The 19,973-nt window shown below is 41.8% G+C and overlaps 1 long non-coding RNA gene across 1 annotated transcript; it reads left to right on the plus strand.

The window, feature by feature from the left end:
- The first annotated feature begins 112 nt into the window (after positions 1 to 112).
- Positions 113 to 15,408, plus strand: LOC127473242 (uncharacterized). The gene is made up of 5 exons (XR_007905326.1): positions 113 to 267; positions 3,112 to 3,315; positions 11,799 to 11,961; positions 12,797 to 12,839; positions 15,311 to 15,408. It is a non-coding gene; the product is annotated as an uncharacterized LOC127473242 (long non-coding RNA).
- The last annotated feature ends 4,565 nt before the right edge of the window (positions 15,409 to 19,973 follow it).

Raw genomic sequence — 19,973 nt, forward strand, 5'->3', positions numbered from 1 at the left:
TCAGAAAGGACATGGTTAGTGCCAAGAGGCTGTTCTCTGCTGAAAAGTTAATTATATCGTGTTATTCAGAATTCTGACTATTTTCTTACTTAACAATTTTCTTCCAGAAGATTTGAGGCTTCATTTTAAATACTTCTGTGGTCAGTGAAGCTGACATCACTTCCATGATGTCTATCTCCAAGACCTTTCAGATGTTACTAAGCTAATATAAGAAATACTCCATAGATAGACATGGAAATTTAATTGAGGAAGTCTTCCCCAGTAAAAGTCAGTACCTTCAGAGTTGATCCAAAATTCTGATCAAAGCCTGTTTACAGGCATCAAACTTTTCACTTTTGGTAAGTTGTTAGAGTTCTTACTGCAATACTTGGTACCAAACTGCTACATTCTTGATCCAAGTTCTCTTATGTGTCCTGCACTTCTCATGTAGAACTGGCTTCAAGCAGGAACTGTCCTATGCCTTGTACTGTACTAATGACACCACCTCTCAAATGTGTGGTAGATACCAATGTGATTTGGTGCAGGAAGGATCACATTGGCACTAGAAGTCTAAGTTGGTGCGTTGGAGGAGATGGGTGCTGTTGGCAGCCTCAGATTCTTTGATAAACAGGCAAGAAGCACATATGTGTTTGCACCAGAAAAAAAGGAATTTGAAATGGAAGGAAAAAATGATAGCATGTTTCTGGGTTGAGGAGGAAATGGCCTCCAAGAGCTGAATTCAGTCTTGCAGGTAATATCCTGCTTGGTGGAGAAGGGACTCCCTGTTCCCACTCAGTTGGAAACTCCTCAGGAGCTGACAACCTCTGCCCCTCACAAGGACAAGGTCCTGGCTAAAACAGGCTCCTTGTGAATGCTCAGCTTTTGGGTGTAGGAACCCAGGATTTCCTGGCCTCTGATAAGCAAGAGTAGTTATCCCACGGCCCAGGACAAGCTTAAGAAAGCTGAGAGAGCTTTTTTGGACCTCCCAAGCCCAGCCCTCAGTGGAAGCTGAGATCCTGGCACAGGGGTGAGGTGGGGACTTCAGCCCATCAACAGTATTTGACCACTGTAAAAAGCAGTGGCTTTGAAAGCCTGTTCCTTGCAGGGAATCAGTGGGAGCAGGAATACCTGCTGTTTTCCTGAAGGCAATGAAAGGAGCTGCTTTCTCAGATGGCAGTCTGACCATGTTCAAAATAAAATTAAGAAAAGGCTTCTTGGCATGCTGCTGCATTTCTAGAAGTCTGCATTTATTTTCTCCCCAAGACTTCCTCATAAAGTGAGGCCCTGGCCCAATTGAAATCAGTAGGAGTTGCCCTAGTGACCTCAATAAACCCAGGATTTTCATTTGTAGTGTTCATTTTGTGTGATTATTCCCAAAACACAACATAAAACTGCCCAAGAAAGGCAAATTAATTTTGAAATCCCACTGTAATCTGATTATCTAAAATACAGGTACAAACATTCTATTAAATTTTACAGAACTCCTGCTCATCAGATTTTGTGTGCCTGCCCCCAAGCCTTTGTACTACAATGCTTTATCTTCAGCCATGAATCTACAGACAGAACAGTAAATTTGTATGAGGCTTTATGTATATTTTTACAGTCTGTGTGTGAAATTCATAGCACATACGATGCATAGCACAGATAAAGTATTTTTAAGATTAGAAAGTGCATGTAAATTGCCTGTAGTCTGTTCACCATGAAGGAGGAAACAGAACCCGCTATTTTGCTTGAAGTCACTGGTATTTTGAAAGAGCTTCTTGAAGTCTGAAAGCTTGTTGATACCATCAGAAATGTATTTATATTAAGCCTTTAATTGTAGCATTTTGAAATCAGCTTTCTAATTGTTTTCTCTAGACAAAAGATAACACAGTTGGCCTTCAGGGATCCTCCACCCTGGTACAATGGGGTTTACATTTGAACAAATCCTTGCAAGGGCAGTTTTCTAGGTCTCATTTTAAAGCTTCGCAGTGACATTAAGTGCTGCTTGGGGAGCATCAGTGTTTCAGAAATAGCTGTGGCTGGTTTTATCCTAAGAACAAACAGGGCTGGCATGGGGAGGTATCTGAGTGGGGTTTCCATTTCCCTGAGGGTGAAGCACCTTGTGTTGCTGACAGCAACCTCGTGCTGAGCATTGTGTCAAACAGCTCAGCAGCTGGGAGGAATTGGAAGGCACAAAGTGCAACGGGAACCTCTGTGTGAGGCAGTGGTGGAGGCTCCCGGGCCCAAAGCTGTTGTGAGCAAGGCGATTCCATGAGCCAAAGAACTGGGATCGTGTATCACAGTACTCTGGTGATGGAGGGTTATAGCTGGGCTGCTGAATGGTATGTGATTGTGATTTCTCACAACTATGAATCCCATTTTTTGAATTTTATTGTTATTCTAGGAGAGTTTCCAGCTCTCTTCTACCCTGAGCTACCTATTCCTACTCTGTGCCAGGGGCTCCCATGTGATCGAAGCCCAGCAATTCCCTGTGTTCTGAGACTGGGGGCACTGGGAATACCTGGTGGAAAAGGACTGGTTGAGTGAGAGTGGGACATCCCAGTGCTTTGGTGTGCTGCTTGGAAGCTGTCTTGAATGTGCTGAACACTGGCCTAGCATGGCAGGAGAGGCAGGATAATTCCTTTGTGTGTACAGATGTATTTCAGTATTCCCTAGCCTCACTTTCTCCAGCCAATTGCTGGTTGTGCTCAAAAGGGAAAATGAGCATTAATTCACTTTTTTTGTAGGGTGTGAGAGTTATGATTCTGCAAAGGCTAATTCATGCTTCTGTCTTTACAGGGTCAATGGTCCCTGTGGGCTCAGGGGACGTGTTGGGAGACAGGGCTCACATCTACTTTAAAAGCACACATGGAAACATCTGCTTTCTTTAACGCCTTGTTCCTAGGAAGTTGTGGTGCAATAAAATAAATTCATAGACAGCTGGAGCTTGGCTTGCCTGGCTTGTTTCTGCAGTGGGACTTTTTATGAATAAAAGAACAATGGAACTGTATTTAGCATGGAAATCCTGCAGAACTTCCAGAGCATGGGGGTAGCACAGTATAAAGGCACTTCAAGATGTGAGGATATTGCGCCTTGGTTGCAGTCTTAGGCTAAGGTGTGACATGTTCTTGCTTTGTTCATACCCACTAGGGCATACTGGAGGTGGTACCTGCATCAGACACCTTCAGTGCTTAGGGAGAAATGTGCTGAGGGAGAGAAAGCATAGAGATCTGGAATACAGAGGAAAAGCATATAATCAGAAATAACAGCTCTCATCAAGCACAGACAATAGATAGCAAACTGGCTTCAGAAAAGATATTCAGGCATCATGGGAGCCAAATCAACAGACACAATGTAAGAATAGGGTCATGACAACTATTTAAATGATTTTTAAAAGTTGATTGTGCTCGTGACTTTCCTAGACCCTACAGAGGGAGAATTTGTTTTGCTGCCTTAGAATACAGTCCATGCATGTTTCTGCCTTTGTCCTCCACACTTCATATGGCAGTTTCTTCACAATATATGCTACATAAGATGTTTTTCCTGCTCAGTGCTGGGGCATGAGCAGGTTGGCTGACCCTGCTTAGGAAAACAATTTTCAAGTATAGCCTGTAATTGTCGTATCGAGCGCTCTCCTTCACCCCTCTACACGTGGTCTTTGTTGGCTTATAACAAGATGGCAAAGAGCAGGAATCCCAAGACACAGCTGGGAGAGGAAGCTCTCCTGTTTCCAGGGATGGCAGGAGCAGGGTGTTGTGTTCCCTTTTCAAATGCTCCTAATGATTTGATGTGAATCCGGCGTGGGCTCAACATGGTGCCTCTGTGGGGAATTAGCTGGGGCACACAGGATGGCCTTTGCAAGTGCTGTGATTTCTGTGTCACCTTTCTGCCAGCTGCAGGGGGGGATGGATGATCCCAGATCTGGCAGAACGCCTGCCGAGGTTTGGAACAGATCTGAACTGACAGAGGGAGTTCATGCCAGGTCAGTGTTTCATGGCATTTCTGAGCTGGTATTAGGAGCTTGAAAAGTCACTGAAGTGCATCATGAGAAATTTAAAAGTTGGGGTCCCTACCAACTCATGGCAGTCAGTTTTGTTCCTGTTTTACAAGCAGAGCTCCCCAGCAGAGCAGTCACAGTGATCATGGGTATCACCATCTCCAGCATACTGGGAAAAGGCAGAAGAGCCTTAAAACTGAAAACTGGAGCTCTAAAAGCAGGTTGTGGAATGGTCACTAAAATCAGCTGAAAGCTACTGTGTTGTCCTGATTCGTTCCTGGCATTTTCCAGTAGCTCAGTCTGTGCTGGCAGGTTTGTTGTCACTGGTTGAAGGTGTATTTTTGTATAATGAAATACAACTCCTGACGTTAGCAGGACTGAGAGCAAACACCTACCATTCCCCATCTAGGGAAGCTGGCATTCAGCACTCCATGGCTGCCTTTGAAAGAAAAAGGAGAGTTTCTTTTCAGCACTGCCAAAAACGTGATATTAATTGAACTAAAGCTTGGAATGAAATGTGAGCATGACTTGATTTAGGAGCAGCCTTATAGAATGAAATGTAAAAATATGCAGCACAGGAAGGAACTCATGCATTGAGCTACAGTAGGACTGATGAATTAGTAAGGATGGTCTATCCGTAATTTCAATGAGCTGGGACAGACAGGTAGGAGAGAGGAAGATGCACACAGAAAAAGCAATACCAGCAAGTCAGATCAGGAGCCTTCAAAGGAAAAAAATTCAGCCAAGATAAGGGAAAAGAAATCTCCCCTTGGTTTCTGCCATTTGTCATGCATCTCTAGTGATTGTGTAGATGACGTGCATTTGCTGAGCTCCTGTTAGGACACCACAGTTAGAGAAATTAATTACCCCAGAAGGCCAGAATGAGGTCTTTCAAAGGTCATTATCAGAACTGGTTTCTCATCAATGCACTACTTGATTGGAGGAAAAGACTCAAAATTGCAGGCCTTTGATTGCTGAGAGGGAAGCTTTTAACTGCTTCCTGCTGTTCTGTCATTTTGTGCTAACCCCAAATGGCCCCATTAAATTGATGTCCTGTTTCCCATTCACTGCCCACAAATCACTCTTCTTCTATTAATATAGGAAACATTTGCACATGATGGGAATTGGAGTGGCTAAACAGTAAATCTTAGAGCCAGTAAAAGAACTCAAAAGCATTTACCCAGTGACCAAAGTATTGATTTCCCCCCACCACTTCATAATATTCAGTTGTGAACTTTATCAAAAAATACAGAACCTCACGTCTGCCTTTAGAGAGTCTTTGCACAAATACTGTTCCCAACCAGTGCAGTGGGAGTCAATCTGATTTCTGTGTGACAGTGAATTTCTTGCAGCTAATCAGGAGATAAAACAAAGGCCAGGAGTGATGCAGCTGCTCAGGCAGTGGGGTGTCATCGCCGACACCGTGTGATACCACGTGTGGCTGCTGCGGGTTAGGGCAGCAATGAAAACAGCACAGCAGCTCTGCTTTCTCAGGCCAGCAATGCCATGAGAGAGCACCTGGAGCCTGGGAGCTCTTTGGGCTGAAGAGGAGCTGAGCCTCAGAAAGGTTTTTCTTCACTTTGATGGATGTCTGAGCTTACACAGTCTTACAGATTTGCACATACACTCTCCCATCTCGTGCCTCGGGTCCTTCCATTGACAGCATTTTACTGAAGTCCACTTTTACTGTCAGGTTAAACTAAATGATGCTGACAGTGCACTGGGGTGATACCAGGTCCCTTCTACACCTGCTCAGCTGCAGAGTTCCCCCAGCAGCAGAGGGAAGTGTAGGTAACTGGATAGTGAATCCTAAAACAGGACTAGGTAGTGCAGGAATACCCTAATAATGGTCTCAAAGCACTTTGACATAACTGGAGAGGATGGAGTGAGTGAGCAACTTGTAACCTATGGTGCTTGTTGTGAGCAAACAAGAAAAAAAACTAATCCTTTTTCTACTGGCCTTCAGGCAATATTGTTCCCTTCTCTCCTTCATATCTCAGTTTCCCCCACTACAAAAAATGGGATGATGAAATCGAGCACCTCTGCAGAGGGCTTTGATGTCTGCTCATCAAACCTGCTCCACAGGCAGCAGGAATCAGGAAAGGTGCAAACAAAGCCCAGCTCTCCTCGGGCAACTGAGATCACTGGTGGGGTCTGTCACCAAAATATTTCCAATATCCTTAAATGTCACTAAACTAAGTAAAGTGGCATTGCTGAAAATCGTGATGAAAGGGGCCTCAGATGTAAATCCTTTCTAAAATCTTTGTAATCCTCAACTGCTTTGGTTCCAACAGATCTTCCCATAAAATGAACTGCCAGCCAAAAGGTAAATATAAATGCAAAATATTCCCAAAGCAAACATGTTACTGGCTTTTAAAACAAGTCCATTTAAATAATGTGGAAATATATTACAGAAACAGAATCTATTCTGATTTATATTTAAAGATGAATTAATGCAAATATCACAGGTTTATCCTGCATTACTCCCTCGAGAGGAGTCACTGGGGAAGCAATTTGTTTCTTGTTAGCTAAGGCACGGAGCTTTGAAGTTACTGAGTTGTCTGTCTCTGCGAGTAGCCCATTTAATCTTGAGGAAAAGTGTCAGATCTAAGTTGGAGTGAGTTGTGTGTCTGTGCATTGTTTAAAAGTCTGGCAGGAAGAGGTCTTCAGCGTGCAATGCCACCAACCAGCAGTATGGGGACAGTGGAAGTGGCACGAAGAATGTCTGAGAGAAATCTTTTATCGGCTGTTAACAATGGACATGGAGCCCTGAACAGGGAGTGTCAGCAGAAAGGCCTCAATTGTGCCCTTTTTTTGTCTTTTAAATTGATTCCTACTAGGTTTATAAGGGCTCTCATCACTTGCTTTTTGGTCATATCAATTGAGGATGATTTCTCTGAGAGCTGGTTGCTGGGAAAGCTACCAAAAGAGGCTTTTTTTCCCCAGACAGTGTCATAGTTTTAGGGATGTTCACACACCCCTGCTCCCTTGACTGTGCTCATTAATCTGTTTCTGGAGCTGTGCTGTGACTGGACTAGGTAGATCACCTAGAATTAATTTCTTTTGATTTCAGCTTGGAATACCGTGATCACTTTGTTGGCACAACTGTGTGGGCAATGAGTTGTGACTGGTTAGGTGGTGGAAGCACAAACCTCTGACAGGCTGTTTCCCTGCACAGAAAAAAATTTAAAAGCTGTTGTCTGAAACTCCAGAGCTGTTGAGTTCACAGTAAACTCCACCTTCATCCCAGAACTGTTTTTCAGAAATCAATTTTTCTACTCTTTAATTACAAATGAGAGCCTCAGCTATCCAATAGAACAGCTCCACTGAGCTGGTACACATGAGCTCTACAGCATCAGCTTTTAGCCTGAAGGTACCAGCCTGGGGTTATCAGCTGCAAAGAAAACCTCTGCAATGTTAAGAGCCTATAAAGCAGTTCAGGGAGATCAGTATGCATCTGAAGATAGCTCAAAACAATAGCTAGAGGGGGAATATAAACTGTTTACTGCAATTGGATTTGCACTGAAACCTACCGATGCAAAATTCATAGCCTACATGAATTAATTTGCTCCTGATCACTTCTTACAAAAACTGTGGCTTCTCCCCCCTTCCCTTAATGACTTCTATTCAACAGCTGTGGATTTGCAAAGTGAACTGCAGTAGCAGAGTAGACATAAACGTTTGGAAATGGCACTAAAATCTGTGAAATGAATTGCCTTTGAAATTTACAGTTGTCACCAGCTTATACCGAATCAAACTTGTCATGTTTTTATGGACTACACTTAATCTTTGAGCATCTCCCTATCACCTGTGTGTGAGGGAACTATTAGCCCTATTTTACAGATGGAGAAATGAGGCACAGGACACCTGAGAGAGGCCTGGGAATGACTCTGCTCTGTAGCACAGTCTTACTCACAGGAAGGCATCCCCTCACCTTTTCTTGTTGGATCAGCTGCAAGATCTCAAATTGGTTTTCCTGATGTACCACAAAATCAGAGAATCACAGAATGGTTTGGGTTGGAAGGGACCTTAAAGATCACCCAGTTCCAACTCCCTGCCATGGGCAGGGACACCTTCCACCAGACCAGGTTGCTCAGAGCTCCAGCCAACCTGGCCTTGAACACTCCCAGAGATGGGGCAGCCACAGCTTCTCTGCCTCAGCACCCTCACAGTAAAGAATTTCTTCCTAATGTCTAATCTAAACCTGCCCTCTGTCAGTTTGAAGATATTCTCCCTTGTCTTGTCACTACAGGCCCTTGCAAATAGTCCCTCTCCATCTTTCTTTTAGGTTCCCTTCAGGTACTGGAAGGCTGCAATTAGGTCACCTCAAAGCTTTCTCTTTTCCAGACTGAACAACCCCAATTCTCTCAGTCTTTCCTCATAGGAGAGGTGCTCCATCCATCTAATTAACTTGCTCCAACAGGTCCATGTCTTTCCTGTGCTGGGGATTCCAGAGCTGGAGGCAGCACTGCAGGTGGGGTCTCCCCACAGCAGAGCAGAGGGACAGAATCGCTTCCCTTACCTGCTGCCCACAGAATTTAAATCAAGTTCCCACCGGGGACCAGGCAGTGAGTGAGGTGAGCAACATCCCTCCTGGTTTGCAACCACACCTCTGCAGGAGAGGAGAGAGTGGGGTGCTGCTGTTTCAGATGTCCCTGTTCCTCTCAAGGGTGAGCAGAGAGCTGTAGCTAAGTTAATGGTCTCTGCAAATGCTTTATAAAGTCATTTTATGTAATGACCTGGAATTTATATCTTTGCTTATGAAACAGGAGCTGGTGGCTGTTTTAATAATTAGCATGTAGTGTAAATACTATACTGAGCTGAATTCTTTCCTCAGATAGTCTGTGCCTGCTGGTGAAGTCAAGGAGAACTGGGCTGGTATCCAAGGACAGAAGCTGGTTGCTTGTCTAGTTAGGATACATTGAAAGCGTTAGTAATGAGATGTGAGAAGAATAAATAAGCCTATTTACCATGTGGAAGAGAGCTGCCTTACAGAGGTTAGCTGCAAAATGACTAGTTAAGAGCTGCAGTCAACTGCTCCCCCCCCCAAATTCCAGGCTCTCCTGCCTTCCCTTCCCCCATCAAGCCAGGAGTGAGCCCTAGGAAATGATTTAAAGGGACAACCCTGCAGTAAGGAGGTCTAGTCCAATGTATTCTGCTGGAAAGGTCCCTTTTGTCTGAGGAGCTGAAGATGTGAATGATGACATTTGTGCAGGGAATTTAAGTGATTCCATGCTTGTGTACAGGATGGGAGCAAAAGAGGCCCTGGCTCTTTTTAGGCTAATTGAGATCAACCAATGCAGAGGAGGACCACCTGCAAGCAGGCTTAGAGTTGAGGAGGATACAGAACATCATATGGAACCTTACACTCCAAAAATCAACTGTGAAGGAAGTTATGGGTCTGGTTCAGGACTGAAAATCATTTACAGAGCCTTGGACCATGGGATCTAATACAAAATGTAACACACAAGTAAAAGTTATTTCAGGTTTAGAAATCTGTGCAGCATGAATTTTGTAGCTGCAGTTTACCCTTTAATGGTTGGAGAGTTGTTATATAAATAGTATAAACCAGGCATTGTGCAGACAGGGTGGGAAGAGAGAGCTCATTTCTCTTGACTAACAGAGTTCCCTTTAAAAGAGATCCCTTAAGAAGTGGGAATACAGTTGCTGTGAAGGGCAGAAAAGAGTGCGATCCACAGCTTGGTGGAAGGCCTTGTCAGCCAAAGCAGCATCTTCTCTAAGTAAGGATTTCACAGCAGAATTAAAAATACATCAGGTCTAAGATCTCAATAAGTGGTTTCTGAAAAAGATATGTGGGAAAGAGAGCGCAACAGAGCAGGCAGATCCTGCTGGCCCAAGTGGCTGCAAGCCAGGGGCAGGGAGAGTGTGGGTCTGCACTTCTGCTGGAGAATGACAAATAAAGGAACAATTGGGAAAGGCAAGGTGTAATTCATGAAGCAGCCAGAATTTGTTTCATGTTTCTCAGGATTTAAAGCTAATCACAAGCTAAGTTTACCCTCCTGATTCCTCCTTCCACTCCACACCTCCAGGATCTTCTAATTTATATCCCTCCAGATTCTTGTGCTTTTCCTGAGCGTGATGTACATGGATGGAGCAGTCTAATATCTCAGTGGCTGCAGAAGCCTGACAGTGTTTTCACATTGCTTCTCCCTCCAATAAATCAAAGCGTTCAGAACTGAAGGCTGCATACCCAATATAAGTCCCGTGGCAGGGGGAGATGGCTGTTCCTTCATTTTTCCAGCTGTGAATCTCCTGGATGGCATTCCTGCTGACTGGAGTGCCTTGCAGCAGTTATATAATTGCAAGTCAAAATTTCTCTGGTTCGCCAAATTGCTGAACCAGAAGGGTTTGCTTACTAAAGGACTGGAGGGAAGAAGCTGGAAGGGAGACATAAAGGCAAGAGGCTGTATAAACTGTTGGGCTGTGATCAGCATTTTGATCATTTTAGGAATTTGTCAAAGGGGAGGAGGGGAAGTTGTGTGGTGAGAGATGGGTGAATAATTAATCATGTATAATTTAGTCAATGAATTTTGCTGATTGGGGATTTTCTACGAATGGTTTCCTCTGTGTGTCAAATGTTCTTCAACAGCTCTTTTCAGTGAATAATTTTTGAGTTGTAGCTGTATCCTGAGGAGTTCATTGAGGTATTTGATAATTAAATACTGAGAAATAAGTGAGAGTACAAGCACAGCAAAATATAATCCCATAAAATGCTGTGTGCATAGTACCATTGACTTCTTAAGGTGTAAGACAGGAAAAGTTTGCTTGATTTGATCTTTCATCACTGTCTAATCTTTGAAGAGGTCACTTTAAATCTTGAAAGCCATGAAATTTGAGGTACTTGGAGTGAATCACTCAGTTTTGGGGATCTGAATGCCTGTCTATCTCCACATGACTGTGTGTATGAAACGCTCATCTGCAAATCTTGTACAGACAACTAAGCCTATTTCTTTCACTTATTATTAGTTATTCTTACTTTCCTCTCATCCCTTCATTAACCTGCTGTGCTCTTCCTGGATTGCATCAGAGATTACTCAAATAGGGCAGTTTCCTGTAAAGTATTTGCAACAGAGCCCAAGCATCATTCAAAAATTCAAAGATCTTAATAATGATCCATAGTAATAATTTCCAAAGCTCTGAGGAAGATGCTGATGTTCCTTAACCTCCACTCCTTGCGCAACCTTGGGCAGATCAATTATTTGGAGAAGTTTTATTATCACCATCTTACAGCTAAAACCCATTTGGATGATAAAAATCACTTGCAGTCGCAAAGCAAAGATCTCAGAGACCTGCATCCCCAAAACTGCAATGGTAGTTAGGGGAACGCATGCTCCAGGGGTCTGCAGAATCCACTGTCGTAGCAAAATACAGAACACAGCAAACTGCAGATGCTGTTGATGAAATAAAACTGCAGATCAAAAAAAAAATAAGATCACACACTGTTTAGGTGAAAGACTTTACTGGATAAGACACGGATTTTTAAGCATTAATTCTTGCAGTGGCATTTCACCTATTTAATTTAAACTGGTGCCCATGAGAAAACTCTGGACAACCCAGTGGAACTCAAGCCAGGGCAAAAAATTGTCCTGGATTCATTAGCGGTGAAACAGATGGTACATCCATTCAAGAAGGCAGTAGCTTAAAATAAAATAGGACACTATATTCTAATTCTATATTGCCATGTAGCTTTATCCTGCAGAGTCACACTCCAAGTAGCACAACTGGCCCTTCAGAGAAACATGTGCTCTGCTCAGCCTCTGTGCATGTGTTTGCAGCTCACAAGCAGATTGCTAATGTGGTGGTCTTCTGTTTGTTCCAGTGCTTTCTCTTAGGAGGATGCTCATGACAGTTTGATTACTTGGAATCTGAGGAGAAAATGCCCAACCAAAGAAATCAGTCGACACGGAGCACATTAAAATAAGAAACCCAGGAGGTTTTGTGAAGGACACAATTGCGTGTTTGCGTGTTGCTGAAACACAGAGGTACTTTTAATAACTCTTTAAACCTCATCTTTTTCTAATAATCTGCATAATCCTCACCTAGGATTGCCAGGGAGTAATTTGTGACTGCTGTCTGTATGACAGGGGGAAAAGCAAAGCTGCTTGACAGAACATCAAAGGTTTGTGCCACTGAAGTTTTATGCAGCCACTGCTAAATCTTTCATGCTTGAAACAATGATGAAAAATGATTGTCAGCTATGAAACCAAAATTATATCAATCTGCTTCAGGGCTGTGGGGTGTTTTTTTCTTCATTTGAAAACATGACCCAGCCTAGCACAGTTCACTTACCAACCTCAAGTGTTCTGTCAGGATTGAAAAAGAATAGAACTGAGTCAGGAAGGGTGAATGTATTTCATGCTTCACAAATATATGTGGTGGGGTGGGAAGGAGAGAATGCCAAAAATAAAATCTAGCAGGTCAGTGCCCAAATACCTCATCCTGATTGTCTTTATATAACACATGTAACAGACAGTGCAGTAGCTCTCTGAATTTCCAAGGGGAATATTCAATGCAGAGTAGCTGAAATGGAAGCTAAATGTGGCTGGAGGCTTTAGTTCCCCAGCAATGCTGCTGCAGGTAGTTTTTCTGGCTGTAAAACAAAACGATCCTTAAAGCTGAATGCTGAGAAGCAGAAGTTTGGGGCTGAGTTGCCTTGTCATCTATATCAAAATCTGATCTTAGTGAATATCTCGTTAGCTACTCCCACACCTGCTTTTCCTATGCGGAGGCCTTCGGGATGCTAAAAAAAAGGGGACCAAGTGGGGAACAAGAACAAATGTTTAAATTATCACCATGAACTCTGTTTGATATGCACAGGGAGAGAGGCTGCATGGAGCTGCTGCTGCAAACAGAGCCCAGGGTATGTGCACTCCATCTATGCCATTGCATGCCCATGGCACTACTGGGATTGCTGGAGGAGTCCTGTGGAAGAGAAGTCCTCAGGCCTTGAAGGGGAGAAGGCAGTTTGATGCCAGCCTGTTAGGACCGAAGCACATTGTCCTGCTGTTGCTGTGCAGAAAAGCTGAATCACTGAGAACCTTGTTCCTCTGTGGGTCTGCTTGTACGGTTCATTTTGGGGACTGGCAATAAAAAAAATAATCCTTTCAACCCTCATGGCAAGGGGACTTTATCTAGACAACATCCATTCTGCATTGCAGGTAATTTTTTAGAGTTATTTTTAGAGGGAAACAGGAGTGACACAGCTTGGCTACTACTCTTCTCAGACATGAGGGAGAGGTCCCATCGGTGCAGTGCCCTCAGCGGTCCCCCTGCAAGGGCTCTTTCCCTCCCCACACTGAACACTGATCAGCCAGAAGCTGATGGGAGTCAGATTCTCCCCTCCAAAGCTCTGTTGTCTTCTCCATGACAAGTATTTGCAGATCTTCTCAGCTGTTTGCTTTGCAAAGTTGCGTTCTAATATCTTGATTATAATTTGAAGCTGATTATCATGCGTGCACACAGTCAGCCTCGAACATATGGGAACCTTTCAGAGATTGTGCTAGTTCTGAAGAGATGCTACTCAGTGATTAGTCACCAAGACTGTGGTATAAATTGATACTTCTCTGTGGTATAAATTGATACTTCTCTCTGCCTTTGCTCTCCTTCCCATTGCTGCTGCTTATTGTCTGTACCACCTCTGACAGAGGAGTTGGAGGTCAGACAAAGAAATAAATGAAATACAGTCTAGAAAGAAAAGGGTTATAAAGATAAATGGTACTATTCAAATGTGATACACTAGCAGGTGTGCTGCATAGTAAGGAGGGCTGCATGTTGAGCTGTGTCGCCTCACTTGTTTGCAATGCTGCTGCTTCTTTTTCTTCCACTGTTTTGCTGTAGAGAAGACATTAAGCCATTTTATCCTGAAAATCCAAATGTTTCATTTTGGCTAAAGCTTTTTTTTCTCTTTGGTGAGAGAGGAGAGCCCTGTGCCAGAGCCCTGCGGAATTCCTTGAGAAAGAGAATCGAAAGAATAATTTCAAGCAGTTAGATAGGCTGATATTGTCCTCTCAGTGTTAACTTATCTGTTCACCCCCCCAAAAAAAAACCCACCCAAAAATACTGTCTATGTTGTCAGATAACCACGTTGTCCAGGAGGTTCCCTCAGTAAGATCCAGGCCTATGAAGCCCCATGTCTTTACTGCTCCTTCAGGAACTCTGCACCTTGGATGTTAGACAGGAAAAATCAGCTTGTTCTTGCAGCTGAGCATCCTGCAAAGGCAGTCCCCACGTGGCAGGGATGTGCTGTATGGCAGGGCGAGAAGTAAAGGGGTAGAGCAGCATGACAGGACCAGAAGCCAGCAGCTGGTATTGTTGTACTTGTGCATCTGCATTATAAGAGTTTATATGATTAAATTGTTCCACAAGGTAGCTCTAATGAAGTTATAAAAAGTCTCATCAACGTTCCAGCTGGTAGGTAGCAGAATGTGAGATGCAACTGATGGTCAAATGTACACTCTAATCAGCCATGAGCAATTTTATTTAATTAACTTTGGTTTACTTGAGAGAGACTTAAAAATTTTGATCAAAACACCCTCTAATTTTGAATCTTCTTTCGGCCTAATTCTTAAAATATGAATACTCAAATGCATTTGACCTTTCAAGCCAGAACATGGCTGATCCTCATGGTTTAAACCTCTAATTATACAAATGAACTCATAAAATTGTCTCTTCTTTTATACTCCTTTATCTCAATAGCTTTCCTTAGAAAACACCAGAAATTTAACTAAGGGGAGAGGGGGGTGCTAGTTAGAAGCTTCTGATTTAAGTCTCAGGGGATTTTTTCTTATATTGATGATGTGACTGAATTTGGTTTTTTCATCTTCCTTAAAAAAAGCTTATTTTTAGGGATGTCTTACTTCTATATCACCAAAGATTGGTGCTTTGGAACAGCATAGCCTGCTGAATTTACTCTTAGTGAGAAATAGGTGTTCTCTACCAGCACCATCCTGTGCATGTTTTATGTGTGCCTAAAATGAGGTGCCATGTTTCAATGAATAAGAGGAGTGTGTCAGTAAAAACTCCCATTGATTTATTCTTCACCAAAATTCTTTTCCTTAATAATGCTTTCTATTTTTGAAATGAGCTGCATTTAAAAGTGCTCAAGTTTACATAGAAAGTCAAAGCTTTTTTTAGGGTGTTTTTTTTCCTTTTTTTTCCACTACTTTCATGCAAAAAGTACTAGATTTTTTGTGTTAAAAATGAAAAAGCAAAATAACATAATAAAGTATGTATGTGATGCAACATCTGCTAATACTGTCCCTATTCACTGTAATCAGGATGGTCAGATACCTTTCCACATTTAAAAGTGTATTTTCTCTGTTACTTTCACAGGAATAAACTTCCAGATCTCAGGTCTTCTCATACCACTGGACAGGACAACATGCCTGAAGTGATTGTAAAGAACACTTCATACAAAGGAAATAAATGAGGTAATTTTTCCTAATCAAGTCTTGTCCTGAATGCATTGTTAAATCCTTACATGAAACAAGTTTTCTTTCCCTTTCATTACACTTCTTTTTATCATTAACTCTTCTAATTAAATGTCATTGCTTCTATAAAATAAAGTCCTTCAAAACTAGCTTGTGTCTTTGGCCACAATTACATTGCAGCAATGAGCTCGACTTGGAATTTCTCTCTTCAGGTTTTTCCAAAGATACCTTTCTTTTAAAAAGAAAAATTTGTCCTTTAAAAAGAAAAGTTAGTCTTTTAAAATAGTTTTTTTTTCCTTAAGAAAATTGAACTGAAAAAATCCACTTTCTCTCCTCTCTTTTCAAATAAACTCATGTTCAGGAAAAGACTTAGTTTGGAAGAAGTCATACAGAAAAGTAAAAGGTTTGAAAAGCTGTTGGAGTTTTTTTAGAAACTGATTGTTATACTTGGAGAACCAAACAAAAATAAATTATCAAAGATAATTTTCCTTCCTTCTTCTAATGAGACCTCATCATCTAATGCAAAACTGAGGCAGGTAAACAAATTTTGCCCCATCACTGTTGCATCAAACTCAAAGTTAATGTTCTGCAATTATTACAATAATAAGAAAAACGATCTCAAAGCAAGGAAATTGGGCAACAAAGGACAGGGAAAGGCAGGAAGCTCCATATCCAACAGACCTATGCATTTTCTATTGCAGCATCTTCTCTTTCAGCAGGGTATATTCCAACCATGTCAGAAGATAGTTCAAGAAATATTACAGGGCAATTTATAGAAAATTGTGTCAGCACAGAGTTCCTGGTCCTTAGTGTGCAAATCTTGCTTTCACTGTTCCACCTGTGCTGTGAAATACAAATCCATGCACACATACAAACCCCTCCAGGTGTTTTGGTTTGCAGTACACTACAGTATTTTTCATGCTTTTTTGGAAGCCAGCTAAACAGCTGACCTGTTTTGCTACTTTGTGGCATAAAATCCTCAGGCTGAAAAGGAGCTTCTCCTTCAGTCATCTCTAAGTCATTCACCTTTCATTCTATTGAGTGCCTTCTAGTCAACGTAGTAGAGAATGACTAGAAATGCTGCAGTGACCTTCATGAAATTTTCATATTTGCTTCTATTTCCAAGCCATTTTAAGAACCCTATTTTTACTTACCAGTTTTCACCTTAAATATTTCTGTCTTGAATACTTCAGTAACTGATTGGAACTTTACTAGGAGTCAGGAAGGGAAGAAAACAAAACTAATTTAATGAGGACAGAGGGAAGCAAGTTCATTTTCTCAACCCACTGTCTTGAAGCTCACCCCTGGTGGAAGGTCCGTGGGGTTCAGCACTGCAGGTGAATGACTCTGGCCCAGAATGATTTCATCTCTCTGAAAAGGTAGTTAAAGTGTTTGGCAATTTTGTCTAAACTGCCAGGTTTTCCTAGAAATAGTGCTCCAGGTTTTCATAAGCCTGGAGACATTTTTGTCATTTCAGCCTCATTTGGCTTATTACATCCTGTCACCCATGTCCAGATAAACCGCCTCTGTTATAAACCCACATCTTCTCTATCAACAAGCCTTTCAGTCCCATGGCCATTAGGAAAGCCCTAACATTTGATCTGCCATTGATGAGAGGCAGGTTTCAATTTGTGGTTGCCAGCCTGCAAAAATGATCTGCAAATGGCACATTGCAGGATGTAATTTTGTATCCTGCAGGATGGTGTTCAAGTCCTCTCGCTTCCCTTCAGTGTGAAGGTCATTCCTCCAGATCTGACATTACTGTTGCTCCAAGTGACATGGGAACTATACCACAAGCTTAATTTAGAATAAAAGCACAGTATAGTAATGTTTCATGTCAATTTGTTTTCTATGATTTGACAAAAATGTTAATTTCTCACTGAGGTGGAAATAAGACTAGTCCTTAAGAGAACAAAGTATTTGGGAATATGTTTCTCTCTTGTTCAAAGTAGTGAATCAGTCCTCAAATGATTCTTTATTTTTAGTAGGAAAAATTCCCTCATTTCCTCCATTGCTTTTTTTAAAGCAGCCAAGCGCTTACCAACCACCTTTTTACAGCTTTTCTTCTCACCAAACTTTCCTGAGACTGTAACTGTTCAATACTACAAATCCATGTTTCCTGGTATTGATGAATCTGGCTCTTGGAAAGCCTGAGTTACAGTGATTAACTATCTGATTAAACCAAGAAAAAGAGCTGCCTTGAGGGTTTGAAAGACGTGCCCTTCAGAAGATTTAATTCCATGATCTCCCTAATCAGTGTTTGTAAGTTCAGCGTACATCCTATGCACATCTTTTAAATCACTGCAGATTGCATATTGGCTGGTGGTGTTATCACAAATTAGCAGTACAATATCAGTTTCTCTGATGCAGGGAACTCTGAACAGGAATCGTTTGCATTTCTATTTGAGCCTCCTGGAGACAAATATCATGAAATGAATAGCCTTTTAATTTAATTGGCTTCCAAGGCGAGTCTGAGAATAGAAAGCACAATGCAGTGCACAGTTACTGTAGAAACGGCTGAGGTCAAAAGCTCAGCTTGCAGACCCTACATCAGTCACCACTGCTCCTGCAGTAATTTTTTTTAATTCTCACTGCATCTCCATCAGACCCCAGGAAGCCAGATAATTCAGCGTTACTATTCCAAGTGGAAGTGCTGGGTCATTTGTCACTGGTCGGATCATGCTATGGAATCTGTTTTAAAAAAAAGCTGCCGAAATGAAAAACTACATTTTATCAGTGCTCTTATATATCAGCCACAAGAATTAGATGAGGCTGAAAAAGAAAGAAAAAGGAGAGGAAAAATCTGTCTTTCTTTCTCATATAAGAATAAAGGAGACAGAACAAGGCAAGGAAAGTGGTACAAAATGGATAATAGTCTGCCAAGAAACCCTCTTTCAAAACCATCTTTCTGTTACAGTTAAGATTTCTGTGTCATTTAGTGGAGCCAGCCATGCTGAATGCAATGAAATCAAAAAGGGAGATAATATCATGCTAATATTCAAAACTCCTGCACTCTTTTGACTGTAGAAATAAAGAGCTACAGCTCTTGTAAAACTCAAGCTAGCCTAGGAGCTCATCAATGAACACAGTGCTAAATGTAGAAAAGGGATTTCTTGACTATTTTTGGACTGGCTACTGCAGGATCTGTGCTGCTACTTCAGCTTGAATTCATTCATCTGTCTGCAGAAAAGTTCAGAACTCCTCCTCTGTGTCTGATCCCATATGCTTGTGCTGGCTCAAAAAACTGACACAAAGCACTCCCATATGTGTCAAACTCAGCTGCACAAAGGGGATCACATTAACTTCCCATTTCAGTGTTGGACTGTTGATTTTTAAAAGCACAAAAGTTCTTTTCAGCAGGTCTTGCATGAACAGTTGTTGGCATTTTTAATATTCCCTATTACGGTAGTAAATTATTACATGCAACTGTATTATTATTCTGTATTATTATTTGTTGAAGAAGAAGGAGAGGGTAATACTTTCCAACTAAAAATATCCTAGAAGCCCCTGTTCTTTCCAAGGAGGGAAAGGACTTGTGTTCAGCTCATTCACAACTTCTCCAGGCAACCTGTGCCAGTGCCTCACCATCTTCACAGTAAAAAATTTCTTTCTGAACTAAACCTACTCTTTTTCAGTTTCAAGCTTGTCCTGTAACAACATCCTCTTGTCCATGGTGGAAACAAACTCTGCTTAATTGTGGTTAGGCTGCTGTGAACAGGTAAGGTGGATTCATGCAGGTTGACTTCTCTGCCTTGAATTTAAACACTTAATTAGTTAGAATTGATTTCTCTCAAGTACCCTGATGGAGACAACCCCAAAATTAAAGGGATTAGCCTCCAGTTTAACTCTACTGAAAAAGCTAATTGGGGAGAAAATGAAAGGAAAACATGTAAAAGAGACTTAAAGGGTAAAAGAAATGCCATCTAAGGTGAGTTTGACACAGGCACTGTGCCTCCTTGGTAACATTGCATAGCATCCCTTACCTTTCAGATGGTTTTTACATCTGCTATGTTTCAGCAAGTCCAAAAGAAGAAGTATTTGGCACCTTAAAACACATTGTCACTCGTGGTAAAATTGTGTATTTCTCCCTCTTTGAAAACTGATATTCCTCAGGTAATGTTGGAATTAGAATCAAAGCTTTTCCTTTTCTCAATATGCAGCTCTAACTATTGAGAAATTCTGATTTTCTGTTGAAGAAGCCAAGCTTCTAATAGGAATGTTTCCCTTAATCCAGCCCAGTGTTTCCAAGTACTCTGCCTTCCAGAGGGAATCCTGGTGTAGCGACCTTTGAATATTTATCAAGAGGCATAAGGTTTCTGAGGGTTGTACCCTACCTGTAGAAGCAGATTTGATAATTATATAGAAAAGAGGACTTGTTTCCCTGTAAAATGATCCACACCTGGCCTATCCTCACTCCACAGTATGCTAAATATTGTGTGCATTTTCTAAAGGATGTTAAAACATGGCTGTCAAAAAAACTAAAGTGAGAGAGGAGCTCATATAATGCATCAGGGGGAGAAAAAATCAGGGTGTATAAATGGAGAAAAAGGCTGTGTCAGCCCTTA

The sequence above is a fragment of the Manacus candei genome, unplaced genomic scaffold, assembly GCF_025592945.1.
Source record: "Manacus candei isolate 608988 ecotype Guabito, Panama unplaced genomic scaffold, ASM2559294v1 h1tg000035l, whole genome shotgun sequence".
NCBI lineage: Eukaryota > Metazoa > Chordata > Aves > Passeriformes > Pipridae > Manacus > Manacus candei.